Here is an 11829-nt window from a genome sequence, read left to right on the forward strand (position 1 = left end):
GGGCCAGCTAGGCACCCCAGGACTGTCTTCTTTTTAATGAATCCCCATCAGGACAAGATGCTCAAGAGTCAAGAGTGACTCAGGACAATGCTCTAAATCTGGTAGAGAAGTGAGAACAACTGGCATTATTAGTCTTCTAAAACTTAGACTATATACACGTGTGAGATTTGTTTTGTCATTCCTCAAATATCCAAGACAATGTAGAAATAAATGACTGAATGCAAACCACAAGTTACTTGGATACAGTGTGAACAACGGATTCAACGGTGTCCATTTCTCACCCATTTTTCAATTACACCCATTTTTTTCAATCTCCTGACAGTTAATAGGAAACCTGAGTTTTAGAAGCTGTCTTCATACCCTTCTCATCTACTAAAAAGATCACCCGTGAGCTAAAGGTCAAGACAGCTGAGAGAATCTTGAGAGTTCTCCTCTGTCAGTATCAAGGAGCCATTTACCCAAGGAGCCTTACCCTGTTATTTCTTCCTCTCTACAGTGGGAGCCCCGGACCAGCTGATCCCTAAATTTAGATCAACCTCTAAAACCCTAGACTACCTAAAACAATAAAAATAAAGGAGGCAAACACCCAGTGGAAAAGTTTAGAATTTCCAATGAAATAGTTGAAAGGGCAGACTCAAAGACGAAAATCAAACATCAACTCTTCACCAACCAAATCATCAACCGTCACCCGACAAAAATTAATTCATATGTAGACAACTTGCATTTAAACTAAGTTACTCCTGCTACCTCTTTTATCAAGTCAATTCCTTAGGACACAACTAATGTATTTTTCCCAAAGCAGAAAGCAAAGCTTTTTTTTGCCATGACACAGCCAAGGAGACGCCAAACTTTTTACCTACACTGGAATCACAATTATCCCCAGCCTGAAATCTTAAGGGTGATATTTTAAACAGCCTAGGGGTTTTCACTTCTAACGTCTACACCACCACTGAATTCCATCATTTCTTAGATCTTTGCCATTCATGACACTTGGCCCTTAATGGAGGTCACAGTCCTGTCAACAGGAAAAGGGAAACTTTCTCAGACATAAACCCATTTCCAAACGCTCCCCTCTAAGCCTCAACTTCTATAGGGCAGCCATATATCACCAAAAACAGCAAATCTCTGCACGGACTGCTATAATCCAGAGTCTGTAATTCCTAAATTACATATAACGCTAATGTCAAACACGAACCAATCCAGTTTAGACTCCAGGACACCACATTCATCTGCCTGGTGCGAACATAAACCACCAGCTGCCCAGTTCCTCCTGCATCTGTTCACGGAAGAGCTAACTGTAACAGGACGAGTTAGGTACTGTCTTACAACTATTAACTATCAACGCACTTCTGAGCGGACAGAAAAACTACACTCCTTTTTGGAACTAACACAGCCAACTAAAAGTGACACTGGTCCATCTCTCAGAGCCATGGGACTGTTAAGATATTCCTAATAGTTTATAAACTTTAGCTTCATCTCATGTACAACAGCATGTTGAAACATCCATGCCAACGAGAGTCCCAAACTCTCCTGGCTGGCCTTCTATGTACAAAAACCGGGCCTTGTTTTGTCTCTCGGAGGCCAGGGGAGACATCTGCACTGCTGGCTGGTAGACCTCGGTTGGTACAGTTGGGCTCAGGTGACAGCTTCATGTGCCTGTGTTTTATGTAGCGGTCTGGGATGTATGACACTTAAAGTAACAGTCCTGTGATTTGGATGCTTAGCTTTCCCTTACAGCCTCACACCCGGGCAGAGTGTCAGACATCCACAGTCCAATAACAAGGAGTGCCCCCGCCTTGGGCTGGGCTCACTTTTGATAATGGGATGAAAGCCCAAGCATCCTACCCCAGGAAAACAGCTCATGTGCATACACACAATTCTGCGTACCGCTTCTGGGGTTCATGGACCTAGGAGACAGCATTTCCTCCTTAAGCAACAAACAGTCTGATCAGTAAGCACTTAAAAACAAAAAGATCTTCATGGACTTTTCACCAAGGGAGAAATCTGGGAGCCATCCTGGAATTGCTCTGGACACCCCCTCTCTCAGCCCTGGCTCTTCATTTCCCAGGTCAGAGCCTGGAGACTGGCTGAGAAACAGGCTTCAAATCACCCTCTCTCCAGTTCCTCAGTCACGCCCTTAATTAAGGCCTTCTTCACTTGTGTGTACAACGTAATTGTAGAATTAAAAGGACACAGGCTGTTAGATTGGACCATCTGAACTTTGCCCATCACTTTACTAGCTGGGCGACAGACACCGGGCAGCCATTCCCTTAATGACAAAGGCTTGGCTCCTCTCCCTTCTGAAGCGCATGACTGCAACAGCTCCTTGACCGACCCTTGTACTAGTTAACCACCCGCTTGTCATAGGAATCTGCTCCCGTCAGAATCAACCACACGCTGCTCTGATCTTGTCAATAGTATCAACCCTACCTCCTTCTCGACCCAACCCTTTCTGTACTCCTAAACACTAGTAAAAACATCCAGTCTCACAGACCCCAGCCTCTCCCACCTCTGCACCGTTAGAGCGGGCATGTCCTCCACGAGGCCCTGCCTGCTTCCCACCTTCCACTCTCTTTCTACAGATCCCTGCAGACAGCCAGACCTGAAGAGGTCACGGCATCTGGTCCACAGCCAGTTTCTGTATGGTTCTGGGCTAATCAAGGTTTTTACCCTTTTAAAGGTTGTTTAAAAAAAAAAAAAAGGCAGCTATGTGACAGGCCCTATGTGGCCTACAAAGCCTGAAATGTTTACTATCTGACCTTTAACAGAGAAAGTTTGCTGACCTCTGAGCGTGACCGTGACGGGGACATGCCCTCCAGGTCCTCAGAGCACTCTGCTCTGGCACTATCACTGTAGGCATCACACTGCACGCTGACTGCCTCACTCCCCTCCTGTCTGTGCCCCCGGGGGCTGACACTACACCAGGCACAAGACAGGTATTTAATACTGATGACGCCTCAACAACTGGGTCCACGTATACACAGATTTTTTTTGATACATGCCGCATAGTAAATGTAGTTTCTCATAATTTTCTCAACATCCTCTTTTCTCTAACTTACCTTTTTATAATACAGTATATGATACACATACAAAATATGTGCTAACTGCCGATTCTCAACTATGGGGAAGGGTCCGGCGGCCCGCACTGTTCAGGGGTCAACTGTCCTGGCACTTTACATGTGTACACCATCCCACATAGTAACTGCACGCAGAGCTTCAAAGATCACAGATACTAGAGTTTATATAGACAGTACCAGAAGTCACGTGACTAAAGGCAACGCACCAGTATTTGTACCTCAACCTCCTGTTTCCTAGTTAAGATGCTCTTTCTACTAAAAAGACCTGCGTCTCTACACAAACTATGATACCTAGACATCTTTGATTACTAATACCTGAGACTTTAGCTAAGGGTAAAATTTAATTTTTGACTCGCTATTTAATTTTGATAATTTTTAAATTACTGCTACTTTTTGTAAATTAAAGAAAAAAGAAAGAAACAGACACCCTAAGGAAGCACTAGGCAGGTATTTGTAAATTAAATATCAGTACTTAGTGGTTTTCTACTCAGTGCACCACAGCCTCCCATGATCCCACCTATACCGGTCTGAGAACCCACACCACCTTAGAGACAGGCTCCATGATACGCCTGTCAAAGAGGCTCAATCCTCTGTCTAGCTGTTCCTGCTCTAGGCGGACTTTGGAAAAAGTCAAGAGTCCGGCCAGCACTGTGTAAGAGAACGCTCCATGACGATGAAAATGTCCCATCTCTGCACTGTCCGAGGTGGTAGCCACTAGCCACACCTGCATACTGAGCACCCAAACTGGGGCTAGTGTCACTGTCAAACAGAACTTTTCATTTTATTTAATTTTAATTTAAAGAGCCACACACAGCTAGCAACGACTACAGGAGACACAGATCCAAGTCTAGACTCCAAACACTGCAGTGAAATAAAACACACTTTTCCCTGTATCCTTAACTACAGGCTATGTTATCTGGCCCAATCATTCCCCTGAAAAAGACTAAAAAAGATGGACAGAATACTTTAAAATCTTAAAATCAACCAGAAACTGACAAGACAATAAGGAAAGAACAGGCCAAAATTAAAGTGAAATCAGGAACCCAAAGAGATGAACAAGCACAGAAAGCACCTCTGCCCTGCAGTCATTTGCCAATTCTAAAAATTTTCAACTTTCATTTTTACAACCATTCAGGGAAAGAGGAGTAAGAATCAAAAGCTGGGTCCCTTAGGGTGTTTAACCAAAAACACTACCTCCAGAAGCAGGGCCCTAAAGGCTACAGAGCTCAAGATAAAAGACACCAGAGATGAGTCACCTCTCCAGTAAAATCACAGCACTGGGCGGTCCAAAATACCTCAAGCCTTAAACCTGCTTTAAACTGGTTGAAGCAAAAAAGAAAAAAAAAAAAAAAAAAGCTCTCAGAAGGAGCTATATCTTCATTCTATGCCTCAATAGACTCCTACAAATAATCAGAACTAAGTTAAGAATCCTACAAATAATATCCTACACCATAAATAAAAATGAATCACAGACCTAAATGTAAACCTGAAACTTTTCTAGAGGGGGATGGAGGGAAATAAAGGAGAAAACCTTTGTGACCTAGGATTAGGCAACAACTTCTTAACTACGACACTGAAAAACCACAGTCCAGGGGTACCTGGGAGACTCAGTCAGTTAAGTGTCTGCCTTGGGCTCAGGTCATGATCTCAGGGTGCTGGGATTGAGTCCCAAAGGCAGCAGGCTCCCTGCTCAGCGGGGAGTCCGCTGCTCCCTCTCCCTCGGCCCCTCCCCCATCCCGCTCTCTCTCCCTACCTCGAATAAATAAATAAAATCTTTAAAAGAGAGAGAGAGAATGCAAAAACAAACCATAGCATGAGAGAAAAGCACAGCACACATCTGACAAAGACTTGTATCCAGAATATATAAAGAACCCACCAATAAGAAAAAAAATTTAATAGGCAAAAGATTTGAACACCAAAAGATACACAGGTGGCAAAACCACAAAGAAAAACCATTACACACCTATCGGAATGGCTGAAAAGCTAAAAGACTAACCATACCAAATGTTGCCCCAACGATCCAGCGTGACTGGAACTCTCACACAAAGCTGGGAGGAATGTGAAATGGTTCAGCCATTCCAGGACAGAGTTTGACACTTTCTCAAAAAGCCAACATAGGCCTACCACAGGATCCAGCCATTACAGTGCTAGACCCAACCATTTCCAGGAAAAACAAAAGCCGATGGTCACATGAAGACTTGAGCAAAATTATTCAAAGGCTTTATTTGTAATAACTCAAACCAAGAAACGACTCTCCACACACTGATCACGTTCGACGTCATTCCAAGCAACAGCAGGAAGAAATTCCTTGCAAGTCAGCAAGGGATTCTAAAACAGATACAGATCTGCAAAGGGTCAAGGAGGGCCAAGGTATGCTTAAAAAGGAACCAAGTGGGAAGAGTTCCACAATAAGACCTGTTATAAAACTAAAATAATTGAAGCAACTTAAACTGGGCAGTACCAGTGGAATTCAAGAAAGTCCAAAACAGATGCACATACACACGGACCTTTCATTTCCAAGAAAAGGGGCACTGCAGAGCGCTGGGGGAAAGATGCTCTTTTCAATGAACGGTGTTCGGACAACTAGCCTGTCCACAGGTTAATGAAGCTGGATTCCTTCTTCAGATTATGCACCAAAACCAATTCTGAGAGAATTACAAAGTTAAAGGTTAAAAGCACAAGTATAAAAGCATTTAGAGAATAAATGAGGAACTAGTTCATGACCTCAGGGCAGGGAAAGACACAAAAAGCTTACAAAGGAAAAGACTGACAAATGGCACTAATTAAACTTAAGAACTTCTATTCATAAAAAAAAAAACACACAAAAACCACTGAGTCAGTGAAACTGCATATGACAAAGTGGGAAGAGACAGCAGCAAAATACATAACCAACAAAGAATGTGTGTTCTGAATATATATAGTCTACAAATCAATTTAAAAATAACCTAATAGAAAAATATGGGCACTTCGAAAAACAGTGCATCCGAATGGCCAGTAAATGTATAAAAAGATGTGCAAACTCACTGTAACCAGGAAAAGGCTATTTAAAACCACAAGGCAGCAACACAGCAGAAACCACCAGAAGGGGCGGGGCGGGGCGACTGACACAAGACCAGAGCAGGGCTGAAGCAGTCATTAGAGAGAAGACTGGGGGGCGGCTGGAGCCTCCCAGCACAGCGGGGAGCAACAGGAGACTCCCTCACTGAGAGGTGCTCCAGGCCAGGCGCTCTGATGTACATTTAGTGGGGTCACAGTCTATAACTGACTATAAACTAGAACTTTAACTTCACTTGACCAATGTAAGGAGAAAGAAACTGTTTCAGATCACTTTTTCCCACCAGCTCATTCCTTTTATTTTCTCCATCACAGGGCTGCACCACTGACTCAGTCTGATGGGGGCCAGAAGAGGACGTGGAAACATCCTTTGTACTTCGCGTCCACATGATGGTAACCTAAGTCCACCCGTCTGTCCCTAATTCTCTTCTCTACCTTAGTAACAACTTCATGTACTTCAAGGTCACAAGGCCCCCTCAGCAGGAGCACAGACTCTTCTTCAATCATTAAACCAATGACTGAGGGCCAACCCACTATAGGAGGAGGAGGAAGCTGTGAAGGACCCACAGATCCGTACAGGATAATACAGAGTCCCTGTCCCTGAGCTCACAATATTCTATTTGCCTTCAGGTGCGTCCAACTCTGCATAAGACATAGCAGAAAGTAAGCATATCACCAATTCCATCTTTGAACACTAACTTTTATCTAGCTCTGATCTTAGGGAAAAAATAAAGGACAAAGGCAAAACAATATATATTAAATTTAGATATGACTTTAATGCTAGGCATAGAATCAATTCACACAATACTGTTTTAGTAGTCACCCCAAGACTTGGAAATCATCCTGACTGTAATATAAGCAAGCCAATCTTTCAACACCAAAACAAAACCACCAGGGAACACGTGCCTTGAGCACCCACATATACACACTTTCCTGCTATCTGCCAAAAACCACAAGTCCAGGGGCCATACAAATTGCTATTTCAATGCAAAATCATTTATTTAAAATCCAAACCAAGATTCAAAAGAATTTAATGACCTCAGCATAAAACATTCAAAATCCCTAAACAAAATTAGTTGTGAGGTCTTCCCAAGACTCTAGAAAACCTGAAAAACATACTGAAAAAGAGTCCTGAAGTGAAGGCAATCTCACTAGCAAATCTAAGTGGTCAGAAGCCAAACACATGCCTCTGCCATTTACGACTGATTTTTTGCCTGCTACGACTTGCATTTCTCTTAAAACACTCTCAAGTAGTGGTTGACAGACATTAGCATGCAACAGAAGCTCCTGGACAGCATGTTCAAACAGACTGCGGGCCCCACCCCCCGAGTCTGATTCAGGAGGTCAGAGGTGGGGCACGAGCACAGGCATTTCTAACCCGGCCAAGTGATGGTGATGCAGTTGTACTTTGAGAACCACTGCAAACAACCAGTTTACTGGTTTACTGTGGTGTGCGCACGCACGTGTTTCCCTTCGCAATAAGCAAGACCAAGGGGAACTTGCTGAGGAAGAACAAACTCTTTTTTTTACCCAAATACTGACTTTTCTTGCCTGAGTGAAGGTAAGTGACCTGTTGCTCAAAACGTTTACTCTGAACAACAACGTAAAAGACTCTCTAAGCAGATCATCGGAAGGCCGGTGTGTCATGGAACTGGCATTACAGTGTTAGGAAGATGGATTTTTTTTTAAGATTTTATTTATTTATTTGACAGAGAGAGACAGCCAGCGAGAGAGGTAACACAAGCAGGGGAAGTGGGAGAGGAAGAAGCAGGCTGCCAGTGGAGCAGGGAGCCCGATGTGGGGCTCGATCCCAGGACCTTGGGATCATGCCCTGAGCCGAAGGCAGATGCTTCACAACTGAGCCACCCAGGCGCCCCTGGGAAGATGCATTTTTAAAAATGGTTTCAGGGCATAATGTAAAACCCTTGTAAAGTACATGATGAATCCAACTGATTAGTAAAAGATACATTAGAGCTTCTAGACCAGTCATCAAGGATCTTTTATAAATCCCAACTTCCTAGGTCTTCAGAATATAGAATGAGTCCTAACGAACACATGACCAATTCCTACAAAATTAATTTCTAGAAAAAAACATTTGAAAACCATAAAGGGACAGAGAAATGCCTTTTTCCCACAGCTCAAGTTTCATGATATTTATAATCTAAAATAAAGCAGACAAAGATAGAAACAGATAATCCAAGTTCTCCCTGGTATCAAGTCCTACCTGGTTTGTAAGTAAGGTTCTTTACCAAGGCAAACAAAAAACAGTGGACTGCTGACTGATGCAGGAACAGTTCTCCAACAACGAATGAGCCTGGGTTCTTTCATTCAATAAATATTGTGTCAGACACTGGGGATGCCATAGTGTGTAAAACAAAGTTTCTGCCCTCGTGTTGCTTAAATTCTATAAAAAGACACACAATGCACTACAAATATGGAAATGTATAAAACCACGTCAGCTCTTTCTTCAGTCCATCAAAGACAAACACATGGTGCTTTGGTCACAAGTAGACCCAACAAGCACCTACCGTTCACAGCACAATCCAAAGCACCAGATGGCAGGACTTTTAAGATAGAAAATGGAGGCAGAAAGGAGATCCTAGGCACAGACAGCCCATAGATACAACTTTTTAGGTTCTTCTGAGCCTTGGTTTTGGTCCACTGGCCCTAAATAAAGGAGGACAGAGTACGTCAAGTCTTAAAAGCACGATGGAAAATTCTAAATCGGCGAGAACGAGCACATTCACTTCAGAAACATTTATAGAGCAGCAATGTGTTAGAGATTATAAATTCTAGGATTTACTACAAGGGGATGAAACCTGCATGAGAAATTTACAATTTACTTTTCCCTCACATTACACCTTGCTTCCCACAAAACTATATTCATAAACACTGACACCCTCCCCCCCAAAAAAAAGTCACCAATGAAAAAACTCTGTAACAATGTAGAGGTAGTGTAAAGCACAACCTTGAACAAATAAGAAGCGTCAATCACTGCACTATGCATTATATATTTGTATTTAACTGATTTTAAATTAACTTAAAATAATTAAACAATTTTGGTATGTTCATTAAAATGTTTACCTACACCATGTTGGCCAGATCACAGCTTCATGATATGAAAGCGTCAGATTCAAACAGAAAATATAATTATTTCAACTCTCCCAGACACGGTACTTACACCTGCATGCTACTCACTCCCCCTTCGGAAGGCTGGGTTCAGATCTGTGAGACTACTGCTGCTCTAGTCCTGTCTGGTCCTAGAAGCTGCACAGAGAGTTCAGCAGGCCCAGCCAACAAGGACCTACCCCTTGTGGGCCAAGAAGCCCACGGCAAGCTCCTCGAACTCCAAACTTCCAGTGTCTCCTCTGCAAAAATGAGGATAGCAATACCACAATCAATGGTTCTCAGGAGGAATAAAGCAGAAAAAGCATGAAAGCAATCACTTCAGGTCTGGCACGTGTCATCTCCCAGATTTAATTCATCGGTAAAAAGGTAGTGACACCTACCAACAATACACAATACCCCACACATAGCAGTAACATTACATCTCCTCCCCTATCAGTGGATAACATTCACATGTATGACTTTGGTCATTTTTCTTGTTCTGAAAAATGAGTTTACAGTAAATGCCAATGTATATCAATAAGATCTAGGCAGAATTTGTTTCGTTCAATACAAAGCTTGCAAGGAAAGACCTTCATGTCCTGACAAATAAGTAAACTCTGTGATGATGCTACTTGTTCCCTTCTCGGAGGCTTTCAACTGCTAAAAAGTGGCAATAGTGCCACCCAGCCAAAAACATCTATTTCATATTTTCCTCTAAAAACCATTTCATTAGTATTTATGCAAATAAGACCATAATTAACGGCATTTGCTAAAAATCTCACCTATCCTGAAACTTGAATTACATATGCCTATCTGAATTTTATTTCCATGATAGAGCCTAGCAAAAAAAAACAATACAACTGTTAAGACAGGAAGAGAGGGGGTTCTTCTGGTACTTTATAATCAGAAACACATTTATGTAGTTCTGAATGGTAAGATTTGGCACCATTCCTAGAAATTAATGCCACAAAGTGGTAGACAGCAATTTCATTTCTCCTACACTAGGTTGCCTTTTGGTAGTCATGAAATGGAAGAGAGAAAAAAAAAAAACCTTGCACAAATATTAGCAGAGAGAAAAAGCCATCAACGGTTTAAATAATCCACTACGAAACATGGTTTTCAGAAGAGACATAAAAAAACAACTACTTAAGGCAGCTGGCTGAGGCACTGAAACACAGGTACACCCAAACAGGAGCTGGAACCGCGCTCATCCTCTTCCACCGAGGATCCTTCTAAGGACAGAGATGCGACTTCAGATTTGAATGCTTACTGCACTCACAAACTTCCTGGAATTTACTACTATTCACTCAAATAAGGTCATTTACTTTGCCCAAGTTTTTAGAATTTGCATTTTAAATAATTTCTATAGGCATCAGTAAAAATTCCCAAAGACCCCCACAGCAATATTTTGCTAATTATTTAAGGGATTTTAGTAAGGACATACAGTAACGAAATAAGTTCTTAAGCTCGAGCTTTAAGACAAAATAAACTACTACAGAAACTAAACTTTACTGGTTTACAAGCCAAAAAAAACTCCTCATTTCACAAACGATAGAATTTTTAATTATATTGAAATTTAAAACAAGATTTTAGCCGAAAACTGTCTAAACTGAAAATGTTTACTTTCAAAAGTTAAAGACTTACATATTAAGACTTTGACTCTCATCTTTCCTGTGTTACCCTTGAGACAAGTATTTTCTCAAAATTAAGACACTTAAAAATACAGGAAAAAAGGTTTCCATAAAATCTTTAGAGATAGAGAAGTAGCAACTCAAAACTAACATCCAAAAAAGAAGAGTCATGTTCAAAATGACTCTTTACTACACGATAGAACATATACAGTACACAGAAGACACTATAATTTTTCCTGCGGGAACTAATCAGCATTTTTTTAAGGGGATAGCTTTAACAATACAATTGTTATTTAGACAATTTCTCAAACTTCCCAGCGAGAAAAGTTATGTGACTTGCTGAAGAACCCAATTTTAAGAATTGGGATGTCAAGTTCTCTAATTTCCAACAATGGGCATGGAGTGCCAGAGAAACGATGTTAGTGAGAAATGTTCTAATGATCTGCACTGTGGCTCCTAACTTCTGGTTTCACCGGACACTTCCACCCCATCGCACTCATGGAGCTTCACTCCTAATCACGACTCACCTTCAGCGGACCGCCGGCCTGAAAAGAGGCTGAAGTCCTCTCTCCTGTAGGGCTCTGCCCCAGGACTCTTGGCCCCAAACCTTAAACACTAAGTTCTGGATTCAATGTCTTTATTTATCCAAGGACTTGCTTCTTGATGCATCATAACCTCTGAACAATGCGTAGGTCCTTTTATTCAGTGTATATACTCAAGTCTTAGGTTGATTGTGGGATCCTTTAAAAGACAGCAATGGGTTTTAAACAATCTTTCCCCAGTTTTCATTATTAAATCAGAGTATATGATAATCACCGGAAAGATATTACTTAAAGAATGTGTAACATGGGATCTTGCTGCTTCGACAACATTTAGCACACAAATGTATTCAAGACACGAGTGGTAGGCTCATTCAGTGTTTCACCTCCAAGGACAGCCACAAAGAGAAAACAATGTAC

The 11829-nt window shown here is 41.8% G+C and overlaps 1 protein-coding gene across 1 annotated transcript in view; it reads right to left on the bottom strand.

Annotated features, from left to right (window-relative positions):
- The window catches only part of LOC148108189 (focal adhesion kinase 1-like), a 67477-nt gene extending 56710 nt beyond the window's left edge, over window positions 1-10767 (bottom strand). The window contains exon 1 of the mRNA XM_087853873.1: window positions 8660-10767. The gene's annotated coding sequence lies outside the window, so the exon portion shown is untranslated. The remainder of the gene's footprint in view (window positions 1-8659) is intronic.
- Between the last annotated feature and the right edge of the window lie 1062 nt (window positions 10768-11829).

The sequence above is a fragment of the Ursus americanus genome, chromosome 22, assembly GCF_024610735.1.
Source record: "Ursus americanus isolate L20-20 chromosome 22, mUrsAme1.1.p, whole genome shotgun sequence".
Lineage (NCBI taxonomy): Eukaryota > Metazoa > Chordata > Mammalia > Carnivora > Ursidae > Ursus > Ursus americanus.